The sequence below is a fragment of the Ambystoma mexicanum genome, chromosome 8, assembly GCF_040938575.1.
Source record: "Ambystoma mexicanum isolate Mex_15411 chromosome 8, UKY_AmexF1_1, whole genome shotgun sequence".
NCBI lineage: Eukaryota > Metazoa > Chordata > Amphibia > Caudata > Ambystomatidae > Ambystoma > Ambystoma mexicanum.
The window spans coordinates 1,350,130,970-1,350,147,073 of record NC_090929.1 but is presented as its reverse complement, the minus strand read 5'-3'; positions in this window follow the sequence as shown (position 1 = coordinate 1,350,147,073).

Below are 16,104 nucleotides of genomic sequence, written 5' to 3'. Positions count from 1 at the left end.
ATGTCCCCTATCACCCCCACCCCCCAGCCACCATGGGCAGCCTCCACCAGGTCCTCACAATCCCCAACACACATGCACGTCCGCGTGTAATACGAGGAAAGGGCCATGCGCGTAAGCACGCATGGAAACTGCACGTCCGCGTGTAATACGAGGAAAGGGCCTATGCGCGTAAGTGACGTGACGCGCGCAGGTGTTTCCCTCATTGCACGTGATGACAGAACACACATGGATTTCCACCAATCGCGTGTGAAAGTTCCCGGCACCCCGGAACACACGTACCCAGGCCACTTGCGTGTACGCACACTCCCCTCCGATCACACGCGATGACACTCGGACCGTATCCGAACACGGGAAACACGTGCACGGCAAAAGACGTGCACAGGCGTCAACGCGTCTGCCACACGAAGGCAGGCGGAAGCGTCCCCGCGCACAGCATAAAAGTGCGCGCAAACAACAAACGCGTATATACAGCCACGATGAATGCCCCATTTGTCGCTGCACTGATCGTGGGACACCGCAGGAGGAGGAGAATAGCCAGGGCACGCATTTTCGCAACACGGACAAGCCTTTTTGGGATGCCTGACGACCAGGTCTATGGCAGGTATAGGTTTCCACCCCATATCATCCTAGACCTGGTCAGGGAGTGGGAAGATGACCTCACATCCCCCACCCTTTGCTCCCAAGATTTTGAGCCCCTTGGAGAAGGTGCTCAATGTCCTGCATTTTTTGGCCACTGGGTCATTTCAGCGGACCACTGCCATAGTGGGGGGGGTCTCACAGGCCACGCAGTCACGCTGCCTACACCAGGTACTGGCAATCATGACAGCGCGCCCCTCAGTCTGCAGGCACATATACATGCCCAGAACACCCGCAGAAAGGCAGGCCGTTGTCCTGGATTTTTTCAGGGTGGCACACTTCCCCAAAGTGCTCGGTGCCATAGATTGCACCCATGTGGCCCTACGTCCACCTAGGGCCATTGAGCACATCTACCGAAACCGCAAGCACTGGCATTCCATCAATGTACAGGTTGTATGTGATGCAAAGGGAATCATCACCTCTGTCTATGCAAACTACCCTGGTTCCACCCATGACAGTTTCATATACAGAATGTACGCCCTGAGCCGGGCCCTGGAAGCTGGGCAGCATGGCGACAGATGGCTCCTAGGTCAGTACAAATGCCCTTGTACATGCATGCAAGTCACACACAGACAAATATCCAAACCCTAATTATCTCAATTATTATCATCTCCCCAGGGGACAGTGCCTACCCTCTGAGCAACCACATGATGACGCCAATCCGGAACCCCACCACACCACCCCAGGTAAGATACAACGCCGCCCATATTGCAACCAGGGGCATAGTGGAGCGCACATTCGGAGTGCTCAAGTCACGTTTCCGCTCCCTTGACCGCTCTGGTGGGCAACTACTCTATGCACCACCAGTAGTGTGCAGGATCATTGTGGCAGCATGTGTCCTGCACAATGTTGCAACACGGCAGGGCGTCCCGGTGGACATGGTGGTGCCCCCACATCCCCAACCACAGGCTCTGCCCATGGAAGGGGACAGGGCACGTGGCGAGGAAGCCCGGACCCAGCTTGTGGCCACATTTTTCACCTAAACTCCCACCCCTGCGGAGTGCACACAGGCCTGGCACATACCCGGTGACAATCGATGATGACAAAGAGACAGTCAACTGTCACAACCTTACCACCCTGAGATAGTTGCCATGGAAGTGCCACATCGTCTGCATCCCTAGCTACTTAAACACAAGCTATCCTGTGTGACCAAAAGGCACACATATGACATATGACATGATATGGGCCATACACAAGTATTCCAAGGCGCAATGAGGCAGGGAGGGGGGAACAAGGGAACACAGAGAACGGTACTACTAGGCCAGGTGCCATTGGGATTGTGCAAGTGCAGGGGTAGGGGGAATGGGAAAAGTGCAAGGGGAAGGGTGAGGGGGAGTCCAGTACAGGGGAAGTAGCCCGAAAAAATAATACATAGGTCACCTGGTGGCAACTACAAAGGTGAGTGCAGTCAAGTGCTGGGAAGGGAGGGCTGTAGGGATAGAGAGACAGTACTGCAGTGCAGGGGTTGCCAGGGAGGCAGTGCAAGTGGAGAGTGGCTGGGCCAGGGACCAAGGTCGGTGAGAGTGGCCCAGTTGCAGCTCCTGTGCAGTTCCAGTGGAGAATTCTGCAAGGGAGAGGCAGACAGTAAGCAGAAGCAAAGAGGAAGGACATGAGGTGCTTCCAGAACTGGAGATGATTCCCCTCAAGTTCAAGTCAGGCCGGAAGTCTGTTCCAGGGGGAGGGCCCTGCTGCGGAGAGAAATCTACCCCCAGCTAGTTTCTCTGAGAAGCGGATGACACGGACATGCAAGGTGTGCATCACAGACACCTGCAAACCAGGCCATGGCCATCACTGTCATGTCACACAAACCCTCCCAAACATCAACATGTCATGGCACGCAATACCCATACACCAATGCAGTAACGATAAGGTACACATTGCCATGTCCTAAATGCACAGTGGCATCGGACACTGCTGCCTGACCCGGAATCAGATGAAATGACAGACCAACAACCTCCCACCCAAAATAAGTCATTTCAAAATGCATTACAACAGTCGTAGACGTAACATCACAATGAATGCCTGTCTACATGCACATCATGCATTTCAAAATCAACACTGCAGCTCATGTGTGCAGTGTCCTACTCCTGCATCACACTGCTCAGCGCACAGCACAGTGAACACCCATTGTGTGTGATGCACACCCTGAGCATCACATCTAAGTGACAGACCACGTCAAACATCAAATCAGGCATGTACTGGATCCATGATCGGTCACAGAACATGTGCTGCCGGGACACAGTGGGCACCAGAAGGCAAACAGTGTACATGTGTATATGCAAGGGTGGGAGTACATGTAGTGCATCAGAGTGCAAGTGTGTGGTTCTGCAAGGACATGCACTCCACATATGCATGTGCACTCAAGTGACCATCAGTGTTCCCTACACATCACATGTGAACATCCACCATGTGTACACCCCAGCATGTCAAACCACAACTATCCCCTCGCACCTGAAAGGAAAACACAACACATGAACAGGCATTGATCAGCAGAACACAACATGTACATGGGATACCACCATTACTATGTCAGAGTTCCCATCACACTGCAGGGCAAGGCAACAATCAACAACAACCCCCCCCTCCCTCACAAATGACCATGACCCACTGAACAACTGCACCTGGGTCATGGAGCCCCCAAACCTCAATTCCACCTGGCCACAGGATCACCTTTACCCTTCGTCACCATCTCCCACCTTGTGTGTAAAATGATGCCTGAACCCTCAGAATACACACTCATTTCCGAAAAACACAAAATCCAAGGCATAAAAACGAACCCAAACACCCTCCAGTAGATGACTTGACGTAGCAGTACCTCACAAAGGCCAAGTACTACCACAATGATGCAACAACCAAGGTAGCACAGCAAAACAATGTCACGACAGGATGTGAGACATGTGTGGTACATGACATAGGATGATGCACCATGAATGGATGTGTACTGTCACAGGTCCCCTGTACAGGCGCGGGAGTGCCACGAAACAACCACCCCCACCATGTCCCGGGTGCCTGCAAGGTCAAACTCACACAGGCCCCTGAGACCCTGGTGGGGAAGGAGGTTCAGGGATATGCAGTCGGGACAGGTGTTGACACACTGGATGACTGGAATGAGCGGCAGGAGAGGGGAGGTGGAATGACACATGAAACTAGGGAATACACGAAAATGTACAACCTGCATGAACACATACACAATCCAAACAGACTTGGACATCATTGTCATGGCCTTCTGTAGTCCAGGCTCAGGAGTGGTACGAACCAACCACCCCCTCTAGGGTTTTGGCGCCTGCAAGTTCGGGGCTTACACAGGCATCCGCAACCCCAGTGGGGAAAGAGGGTCAGGGAACGTTGCCTGGATAGGCACGGGAAGCAGGAACACCGGGTAGAGGGTACAGGTTTCAAAATTGCATAGGATCACGGGTGATTAGGGAGAAAATAACATACCAAATTGAACCACACATACATCCATGCATCAGTACACTCCCCAGCAAGCCTATGCAGAGCAGTTTGTAAGAAAAACAACAAGACACTTAGCTCTGGTTTTGAGTGCTGGCCTCCTGCCTGCGCACTCTCAGGTCCGGTTACAGGAGCACTGCAATGCTGCAAAGAGAGACACAGTGAACAACCTGTACGTGCCAATTGCACAAAAACACAACACCAAACATGCCCCATAGCAACAGACTACTCTACAAACAGACAATCTGTGGTTGATGCTTCGTACCCATATATAACATCACCCCTGTGACGGGTCATACACAGTCAATGCAGTAAGGCAGCCGCTGCTGGGTGCGTGGCAAATGGAACATCAATGTGTCACAATTCACACAACATGCAATGTTCCCTGGGTAAGCAGACAGACCCATATTGCAAGCCATGACTACAGAGCAAGTTGTGTACCACCATGACCGAAACAAAGTTGGCAGTGCATTTATCATGAAGTACGTGGAAAAGACATGCACTGCACCCGAGTATGTCCCTTGCTGCATGTCCCTGTGAGCTGCTCCTTTCCATGTCTCGGAAGGCTACATGGTTGATACAAGTGGCTCAATGGACCTTGGTGTACTGGAGGGTATGTGCCACTGCCCCTGCATGTGTTCCAGACAACCCTACTATCAGCAGCCATCAGTCCACAAACACATCTGAGCTGCATTGTGTGCTTCAACACCAATATTCGTCTAAGCTCACCCTCAGTGCTGTGACTAAGCCTGCATGTGCAACTCGCCTGGTGCAAGCTTTGCTGTGTCGTGGCCCCCCTGTGATGCTCACCTTGCCTGGGGTTCCTTGGAACATGTCAGCAGTACTAGGATGTGGGTCTGCAATCACTGTGCCTCTGCTTCTGCACACATGTGCATGTGGGCACCAACAAACGGGTCCAGAATTCCGTCGTCCAATGGGACATGTCTGCTGGCAAAGGTGCTCTGGAGGCTCATCCCCCTGCAGAAAGGGCATGTAACACATGATTAATGCTTCAAAGTCATCTGTGTGTGTCTCATCAGGCATCTCATTACTTGACCATGTCAGAGAGTCACATCACAAATCACACCATCAGTCCGTCTTTCACCTACAAAGTGTGGAACACTATCTACAGCATGAATTGCAACAAGCACATGTACAGGAAAGAAATGAAACATACTACACAATGCATAGCAATCAATGTCCACATTAATCATGATACACCCCATCTAGCAAAAGCTGAACAGTGGACAATGACACCTAAATCATCCCCACTAGGGGTGTCAACACAATTCACACAGCACCAGACATGCCACAGATATGACAGTCCAATGCCCTTGTGTAAAATGCTGTAACACCGAACCATCCTTGCAAGCCCATGGATAAGGGAGGCAGGAGTGGCATATGTGAGTCAAGGAACCCAAGCAGCAAACACATACACAAGACAACCATGAAGGGCCCAGCTGGAACAGACAGTGGATGTCTTCAAAAGCCACAAAGCACCGCACCGTCACATGAAAGCACAATAGACTAGCAATTTTAAACTAACTCAACTATTAACTAATGACACTAACTATGGAAAACCTACATTACTTATTTAAACTAACTATCAAACAGAAACTTAACTAACTAAACTAGAAGAAAAATCAAAAATGGCCACATACGACCTGGGGGGGAGGGGAGGCACCCAGGAGGGGGGAGGTACAGGGTGCTGCTCAACATCCACATGCGATGATGCTGAGCCAAAAAAAAATTCCTCCATGGGCTCAACGCCTGCACAGCACGACCTATGTGGGAGATAGATGGTCGTCCGAGTCTGGCTCATCCTGGAAAGGAGGACGTGGCACAGTAGCCTGGCCACGCCTAGCCGCAGCTTGCCCCTCGTCGGCAGCAAGTCTGCCGGACGGGTGAGCCTGGTTCTGTGTGGCGATGTGACGTAGGTCTGCATGCAGAACCTCCCGTGATACACGTGCTTCCTCTTGCAAGGTAGCACGTGTAACACGGAGTTCCTCCTGCAAGGCCTGGCTGGACAACCGCTGCACCTCCCGGCAAGCCTGTAGCTCAGCCGAGATGGTACACTCAAGCTGTGCAAACCTCTCCTCTGCCCGCTGCCTCTGGGACATCATAAGGACACCCAGAGTGGATCTGAGGGAAGCATACTCCTCCCTCAAGGCATCCATGTGCGCCTCTGCGTGAGCAGCAATTGCTTGACGCAGAGACGACATTTCAGCCTGGCGTGCCCTGTCTGAGGCCGCCATGCCCAGCCTGAGCGAGCGGGCCGCGGACCGTGCCGCCTGCTGCTGGAGAAGCACCTGCCTAGCAGGGGGGAGCACAGATCGGGCCACACGCTCCATGCTCTCAGCGATGTTCTCCATTGCTGCCCCCTGCCGTTCGGAATTGGCAGTCATGTCTTGCTCCCACTCAGTATACAGCGGTTGCGCGCGGCGACCGCATAGCCGGGCTTGACCCCTGCGGGACCCAAGGACCGGGGGTCCTCGCTGTGTTGGCACCGCCTGCGGCTGCACGACTACATGCCCCCGTCGACGTGATGTCCCAGGCACATCAGTGACTGGTGTGGAGGGTGACCCTGCGTCCCGATCCACCACGGGCGGAGGAACCAAGACTGTCTGATCCCTCAGTGCAGGTGTCGCAGACAGAGGAGTGTCCACATCAGAATCACTCACCCCTGACACATGGACTTGATGGTCATCCAACTCAACATGGACGTCAGAGTCGTCATCAAGGCTGGACTCATAGGCAGCCAGAGACAAGATGGACTGCAGCACTTGGGGGGTTTCGTGGCCTACCACCCCACGACCCCCACTAGTGCAGGGTTGATGTGGCGTTACCAACCCTGTGTCTGGCATGACAACACCATCCTCTGCCTCCATTGCGTCATCACCTGAAAAATAGAGGGGAAAAGGTCAATACACATGTCAGAAGCACACGACACACACACACACCGACAGCAAAGGCATCAGGCAGACATGTGACACACAACATATGACCTGGCATGCATGCTGGGTCTACTTTGAATAGCTTCTGTGATCAGACCTGTTGAAAGGTGGCAGTTTCCATGGAAGTGGGTCTATGCAGTGCAGAAAATGTGTACGCCACTCACTACCTACATGTACAAGCACTACATGGTGTGTGCCAGGAAATGTGAAGGCAGTGCAATGTCAAAATCAGACATCACGTGCATTGTGCATTCAATGTGTACCATGTCCAGAAACCAAGCACCCCTCCACCCCAGTACCAAAGCAGGGATGCCTATCATGGTATCAAAAGGCTGACCATACACCTGTGTATTGACAGGCAGTGTTGACTGGCATCAACAGCTTCATGTGATTCAAATGACAACACTGCAAATGATGCTGGGACAGTGGGCAGGACACATGATGGGAACTCCGGAGGCCGCCCACGTGTGAAGAAGACACAACAAGAGTTGGACAGAGTCATTGGCCATTGAACAGGCTGAGGCCTGTGAGCCACACAGATTGTCAGACCCTAAACATGTGTGCAACGCAGGACTGAGGCACAGTTAACATGGGAAGGCTGATGAGATGGCAGGCAATGTATGTAACCAAGGACTGATATTACAGTGATCATCCAGTCAAGGACACATAGGGGCATGCGTGCAATGCACATGGAGCATGAATGGGCACTCATGTCCCTGCGGGACATCTGACCCATGCACAGTACAAGTGAGATACCCTGCATCGAGTACTAAGGCTGTACGACATGGCATATGTCTGGCAGATTCTACGCTGGAAGTTAGCATCTACACAGGACACATGGACAAGAAACTACACATTGGCAAGATTGGAGCAGACCAGTGCAAAGGTGGAACTGGGGTGCAGAGTGGCGGATGAGGGGCAAGGGAGCATGCCTACATGGAGTCCCGCATGCAGGCAGAGGAGACATGCATGACGGTAGCATTGCATTACTTACACATCAGAACCATGTACACGTCACATGTAGCAGCAATCATGCACAACACATCCCACAAGTGAACCACACACGTCCTCAACAAACACGCATCAACACTCACTGGACTGGGCATCGAAGTCCAGCTTCTCTCCCACTCCTTCGACCAATTCAGGTGGTATGAACTCCGCAACGAGAGTCTCATGCGGAGTGAGTTCTTCCTCCTCTGGTGCAGGCCCACCGCCAGTCACCAGAGTCAAGTTGTAATTTGAGGCACGCTTGGCCTTAGTGCTGCGCTTGATGTCATTCCAACGCTTTTTGCACTCCTGCGCCGTGCGCACCTCATGGCCGAATGAACTGACATGTTCCGCAACATGCTTCCAGTGGGTGTCACGTTGGGCAGCCGTGGTCTGACTATTGGCACCCACTAGCATGTCACGGCTGTGGCCCCGCACGTAGTCCACGAGGAAGTCCAGTTCCTGCTTACAGAAAGGCTTCTTCCTCGACGTGCAGGAGGTCGTGGCTGTGTGTGGGGTCCCAGCCTGTGCTGCAGGTGCAACCTTCCTCCTCTTGGACTGTGGCGCAGACCCTGGCTGGCTAATGCCGCCCTGACCAGCATGGCCAGTGGGTTCGGTGGATTGAGCCAAGGGAGTGGCAGGTGGAGGGATGACCAGAGGCCTGACTTGTGTCAGTGGCAGCTGGGTGCCCACTGATGGACCCTGCGCAGCAACATCAGCTGTGGCAGGGTGGTTGGCCGCAACGGTCCTGGTTGGCAGACTCACAACCGGGATGCTGTTGGGTGCATCTGCCCCTGCACTTGCCAACACCCGGCTGTTCGGGGCAGCAGATGACATGACTGCCCCAGGGACACGTGTCTTGGTCTGAGCAGCCCGGCGTGCCCCTATGGTTTCCCCCCTGGCCTGTTGGCGATCTACCAAGGGCTCTTCAAGTGCCAACGCAGCCTGCGCTGGCAGACCCTGAGCCTGGGTGGCGGTGTCCACAGCTGCACCTGCAGCTACCACTACCCTTGGGCCCGTGGCAGTCAATGGAACGGACTGCCGGGTCATATGGGTGCCAGTGCCAGATGCAGGAGCTGCATCCCCCGGAACCACAGGGGGTGGTGGCATGGCTGCACCGACACATGGCACAACATTGTGCTCAAGTGGCGCACCCCTGCCTCTTCCCCCTCTGTGGCTGCCCTGGACACCCTGGAGTCCCCCTACTCCCTGGTCACCACGGCCACGTCCCCGACCACGCCCGCCACGAGGAGTACGCCCAGCTGAGGCGCCCCTCACCTTTGGTGGCCTCCCAACCATGGCACAGATGTAGTAGTGCTGGCACAGATGGAGTGGTGCCAATGGGAGGTGTACACCACAATTGACCTGGGCAATTGGGGTGAAGGGGGTGGGAAGCAAGATGTTAACAGCCCCCCTGCACCTGCAAGGCTGTATGTGACCCCGGTGATGTGGTGACGGGTCACGCAACGCTCAGGCACCCCAAAACTGCAGTAAAACCGTGCACGCAACCCTGCAGCCTACGTGCGTGGATTGAACCTCCCGCAGTACGCGGTGGCACCCAGTAACACGAATAACGCGTACGCGTGGGACACGCAGGCTACTATGACATCAAAAATGGGTGCGATACACAGGGGCACCCGCAGTGGGAAAAAGAGGGTGTGTGACTCACCGTCTGACTAGCGCGATGCAGAAAAACACGCGTAGCCAATACCCCCGCCAAAAGAAGAGATCCGTCCTTGAGAGCTGTGAAGTTGCGATGGCGCGCAAAACAACAGGAAGCAGCAACACACGTCGGTCTCCACGAAAGGCACGTACAGCGAACTGCTGGGCCCGCTCACCTTTAACCCGTGCTGAGGGAAACGCACGCGCGCGTCACGTCACTTACGCGCATAGGCCCTTTCCTCGTATTACACGCGGACGTGCAGTTTCCACGCGCGCTTACGCGCATGGCCCTTTCCTCGTATTACACGCTGACGTGCATGTGTGTTGGGGATTGTGAGGACCTGGTGGAGGCTGCCCATGGTGGCTGGGGGGTGGGGGTGATAGGGGACATGAGTGGGGGCCTGGTGGAGGCTGCCCCTGGTGGCTGGGGGTGCAGGGGGACATGCGTTGGGGGGGAGTAGTGCAAGTTGACATGTGGGTTGGCTGGTGGGCATGGGCATGGTGGGTGGGGTGCCTGCATGACATGTGCTGGGTAGGCCCCTGTGGTGTGAGCCACCTGCAGGGGCCATGGAGGGTGTAGAGGGAACACCTGGGAGGACCCACACGTGCAATTCAAGTGTGCTGCTCCCCGCGCACCCCTGTAATACACGTACCCTGTTGATATTGCGCACACCTGTAATACACGTACCCTGATGGAATTGCGTGTGTAACTTCACGCGAACCCCTGTAATACACGTAGCCCGTTCCCCCAGGCCCGATCGCGTGAGAAACTTCACGCGAACCCCTGAAATACACGTAGCCCGCTCCCCCAGGCCCGATCGCGTGAGAAACTTCACGCGAACCCCTGAAAAACACGTAGCCCGCTCCCCCAGGCCCGATCGCGTGAGAAACTTCATGCGAACCCCTGAAATACACGTAGCCCGCTCCCCCAGGCCCGATCGCGTGAAAAAGTTCACGCGAACCCCTGAAATACACGTAGCCCGCTCCCCGAGGCCCGATCGCGTGAGAAACTTCACGCGAACCCCTGAAATACACGTAGCCCGCTCCCCCAGGCCCGATCGTGTGAGAAACTTCACGCGAACCCCTGAAATACACGTAGACCGCTCCCCCAGGCCCGATCGCGTGAAAAAGTTCACGCGAACCCCTGAAATACACGTAGCCCGCTCCCCCAGGCCCGATCGCGTGAGAAAGTTCACGCGAACCCCTGAAATACACGTAGCCCGCTCCCCCAGGCCTGATCGCGGTAAAAAGTTCACGCGAACCCCTGTAATACACGTAGCCCGCTCCCCCAGGCCCGATCGCGTGAAAAAGTTCATGCGAACCCCTGAAATACACGTAGCCCGCTCCCCCAGGCCCGATCGCGTGAGAAACTTCACGCGAACCCCTGAAATACACGTAGCCCGCTCCCCCAGGCCTGATCGCGGTAAAAAGTTCACGCGAACCCCTGTAATACACGTAGCCCGCTCCCCCAGGCCCGATCGCGTGAGAAAGTTCACGCGAACCCCTGAAATACACGTAGCCCGCTCCCCCAGGCCCGATCGCGTGAGAAACTTCACGCGAAACCCTGAAATACACGTAGCCCGCTCCCCCAGGCCCGATCGCGTGAGTATGTTCACGCGAACCCCCGAAATACACGTGCCCCGCTCGCACAATTGCTGTATGTTGCCACTTTTGTAATGCGCAGGGACGCTACCGCCTGCCTTCGTGTGGCGGACGTGTATCGGCTTGTGCGTGTCTTTCGCTGTGCGTGGCTTTGCCCTATTCGGTTCCATGAATACGTGTGGTTCGGATGTGTGTGGGCGTTTCGTCTGCTTCCCTGCAGTACATCCCCAGTTACGCCCTTGTTTTCGCGAGTTGTTCCCCATTCCGCACGTTACGCCCCGTGTTCCGCCCACTTTCTAGTGTATGCAAAGAGGTTGTGTGCTTTCACTGTGCGCATCGCGCACGTCTCTTGGGATGTTGCAGTGACGTGTGTGCCATGCACGGGTTTGACGCACATCCCGTGGTAAACACGTGCAGGGACTTCCATGAATCGCACGCGCCTCTTTTTTTCCGCTTGTGCCTGCTTGCGCCGGCTTGCGCGAAGATTTTCGGCGCACGTTTGTTCCATGAATCGGCCCCTAGGTGTCATGATGCCTACCTCCAAGGAGCCAGACAGGGCCCGGCACCCTCAGAGGCAGGCAACATGTATAATACGGAAGTCCCAGCCACCCCAGATAGGGGCTCTTTGGACTCAGTCCTGGTGCCGTTGGCGTCAGGCTCATAAGGGATAACAGTCCTGGCACCATCGGCGCCAGGCTCATACAAGATATGGAAGGAATAGTGTTTGGTGCAAACTTACCTGGCAGACCATGCTGCATTTCCTTACCTGGCAGATCATTCTACAACTGTCATGATGCCTACCTCCAAGGAGCCAGGTCCGACCCAGCAACCCCAGAGGCAGGCATCATTTCCCCCAGGGGAGTGCCAGCGGGCCCAAGCTGGGGCCCTTTGGACGCAGTCCTGGCGCCTTAGGCGCCAGGCTCATGTTGGACCTCTGTCCTGGCGCCTTAGGCGCCAGGCTCATAAAGCTAGACATGTGTTCAAGTGTTTTAATGTGCACTTACCTGATGCAGACCATGCTGCCACATCCAGGCCCTCTTGAGGCCTGAATAGGAACTACTTTACCTGTGGGACTACTTTCCACCCGGGTGTGGTCGGGGAAGGATACATACCTGATCGGAGGAAGGATACACACTTGGAACTTCTTCCAAAGCTATTTAAACCACACCCGATCAGCAACTCACGCTTCGCGTTGTTCTGCTCCTCGCAGCTGGACGCTCACCGTGTCAGCTCCTGCATCTGGACTTCAGCCACTCCTGTCAGCATCCTGGGTCACCTGCAAAGGGAGACAAGAGACCTACCAGCTAATCTGCACCACGGAGACATCACCGAGGATCCTGAAAGGGAAGACATCATTTTTAAAAGCATTTCGTTACGATCGCTGCAGCGCTGCATTTCACTCACCTTTCCTGGGTTCCTCCATCTTCAGCAGCGATCATCCGGATACACAGCCACTTCCCAGAGCCTAGAGAAAAAGACAAGAATAAGAGGTGAGAGAAGGAAATGAATAGGAAAAGCTCAGTTTCCTTCTAAGACTTACCTGTTGGGTCATTCCCATTTCATTTCGGGTCTTGCTGCTTCCAAGCAGGACCCCGGCCCCTATGGGGAAAAAAGACAAAGACTTTAGATGAGCGAATGCAAAAACATTACCTGAGCGCTCATCTAGGACTTACCAGATCTTTACTGGAACTGCGCGTTTCACTTCGGGTCGGCGCCATATCTCCGGCATTCCGAACCCCGGCCCCTATGGGGAAAAGACATCAACATCAGCGCTTTGTTGCAAGAAGTCTCCAAAGGAATCTTCATTTATTACCTGAAAAAAGACAATGAACATTATTATTTAAAGCTTGAACTTTTGAACTTGCAACAGAACTTTTACAGCGCCTTACCAGTATAATCAAGCTTACCTGAACTCCCATCCAACCTCAATCCAGTGAAGTAACTGGGTTCAACGCGCCCCTGCGTCAGAAGCAGGATGGAGAGCTCGTCCTTTCAGACCCTAAGGTGAGACTTCACGGGGAATCGTGGAAGGGTATCGTGGAGGGTTGGAAGAGAGTGGGAGGCTTGAGCATAACTCAGTCAGTAGGTAATACTCCCTTTTCACGCACAGGGGAATATTCTTGCGAGCCGGAGAAGCCAGAGTAGAGGGCCCTTCCTGTCCATCTTCAGAGTCCTGCGCTTCACCATTGAAGAAGCATCAGCACTCGAAGCCAGACCTGCGCCTCCGTGGGAATCAGGTGAGCGTTACAACAACTTCCAGATGAAAAAGGAACTACTTAACCACACGGGTGTGGTTGGTGGCAGGATACATATCTTCAGTGGAAGGATACATACCTGGGACTACTTGAAAGGCTATTTAAGCCACGCCCAGACAGCAAACCACGCTTCGCGTTGTTCTGCTCATAGCAGCTGGACGCTCACCGTGTCTGCTCCTGCTCCAGTCCTCGACCACGCCTGCCAGCATCCTGGAAACACCTAAGGATAGAAAAGGGAAGAAGAAACAGGTGAAAACAAACCTTACCTGTTAAAGCTGCATTCCGGATTCAGCGCGCCAACGTTCCTGCAAAAAGACATCATTTTAAATACTCACCGCGTCACATACATCTCGGCGCACTTCTCTTACCTGCACGTGGCGCCTTCGGCTCTGCGACGCCCATCTGGATCTCCTGCAGTATTCCAGCACCTATGGGGAGACGAAGAGAAGAAAGCAAGGTGAGAAGGGGAAAATAACCAAGAAGCACTTACCCGCCAAGCTAATCCTTCTTACCTTCGGGTCGATGCCATTCCTTGGGCATTTCAGCACCCCGGCCCCTATGGGGAAAAAGCAAACATCACATTAGTGAATGCAAGAACCGTAGCAAACGAACTATTTAAAAACTTACCTGCTTGCAGGTCGGACTCAGCTTCTGCTTCGTGCCGGCTCCATTTCTTCGGCATTCTCGAACTCCGGCCCCTAAGGAAAAAGAAACAGGAAAAGACAGTAGTGGGCCTACACCAAAACTCACCTGAAATCAGGTTTTCGACAGAAACCGCCCTCAGCCCGGAGTCTTCCATTACCTGCAAAAGAGAAGAGAAACAGTTTAGACTCAAGCTTGCCATAAACATTTACGGTACTTACCGGAACAGACAAGCAAACTCGAACTTACTATCCAGTGACGTAACTGGATCCCAACGCGCCCCTGCATCAGAAGCAGGATGGAGAGCTCGCCTTTTCAATCCCTAAGGTGAGTCTCCACAGGGAATTACAGAAGGGTTGCAAGGAGGGTGAGAAGGGGAACGGGAGATCTACACTAAACCCGCAGAGTTTTAACCCTTCCTTTTCGCTCACAGAAGGGTATTCATCCGAGCCAGACAAGCCAGATTTGGGAACCCAGCCCACTCCATCTTCAGGGTGCTGAACATCTCCTTCGAAGAGGCCACTGCCGTCCAGACCACGCACGTGCCTCCGTGGGAACCAGGTGAGCCTTACACTAGGAAGCTTGAGGAATCTAAATTAGTTCAGAATAAACTGTTGAATAACTGTTTAGAAGGGGTGGTTTTGACAAGCGGAGACGGGTTGGGAATGCAACAATCTATGGGTGCATCACAGCCGAATAATCAACGTCAAATGGACCAAGGAGGAAATGGGTTTATGTAGAGAGGCAGAGGAATGCATTTTAGAGGAAGGGGTGGTTTTCAGAATATTCAAAACAGTTTTCAGAATATGCAGAGTGATAATCAGAATATGCAGGCAGGGAAAATTAAAAGAACGCCTCTTGTATGCTGAGCACGTGGCATGACAAGCCACATTACACGTATGTGTGGAAGCCAAGGGTATGTACAGAATGAGCAATTTTCAAAAGGGGGTACAGTTTACCCTCCAGCATATAGTCGCCAAGATAAGAATTGATTTGCACAAGAACAGACAGTGTATCAGCAACAAGCACCGCAGATAAGCCGGCACAGCAATTGCAGCAAGCACCATTGAGTTCACTGCAAGGACAGTCACTACATGCTCCCATGCAAATACAGCAGAATGCAAACATGGGGCAGCTAATGACACCTAGAGTGTGGGGATGCTACTGTGATGGGAGGGAGTCCTTTCACAGGCACTGGGATGAGCATATATCCCTAATAGGATAGCTCACAGGGTGACTTGATGTGTCCGGTACTATCAGTAACACCAGATCCTCAAGAGGGACCGAGGGTTGATGTGTTGATAGAAGGAAAATCCTTTTCTTTTTTGGTAGACACTGGCACAACTCACTCATGTGTGCGTGAGAACAAATATCCAATGTTGGGAAATGTCATGAATGTTTTGGGGTTCTCTGGAGCTACAAGTAGAGTTCCTTTTACTAATGAATTGAAAACTTCTGTGGGAGAATGTGATATGTCTGGACAGGACAAAGACTGATATGTTTGGGATATTTCTTCTTTGTGAAAGATAGTGAGCTAAAGACTCTGGGTAAGGCTCTTGTAACCAGGACTCATGTCTGGCATAGAGTCTCCCAGGACCCCCCATTGTTATCTGCATATTTCAAGTAACTTTGGGTCTCACCCTAAATTACTAGGGTTACCCAGATGTGGACCCCTTCCTCACTATTCTTAGAGAGGCAAAGCTACACCCTACTGATGAGGTTCAACCAGACCGAAACACGTGTCTGGGGTTGCTGTTGGTACTCTTGTTCAGAGGAGAATTGCCTAGCATTTTGGTGCTGGACTGCCCCAGGGCAGGACATAGACTGATATGTTTGGGATATTTCTTCTCTGTGAAAGATAGTAAGCTAAAGACTCTGGGTAAGGCTCTTGTAACCAGGACTCATGTCGGGCA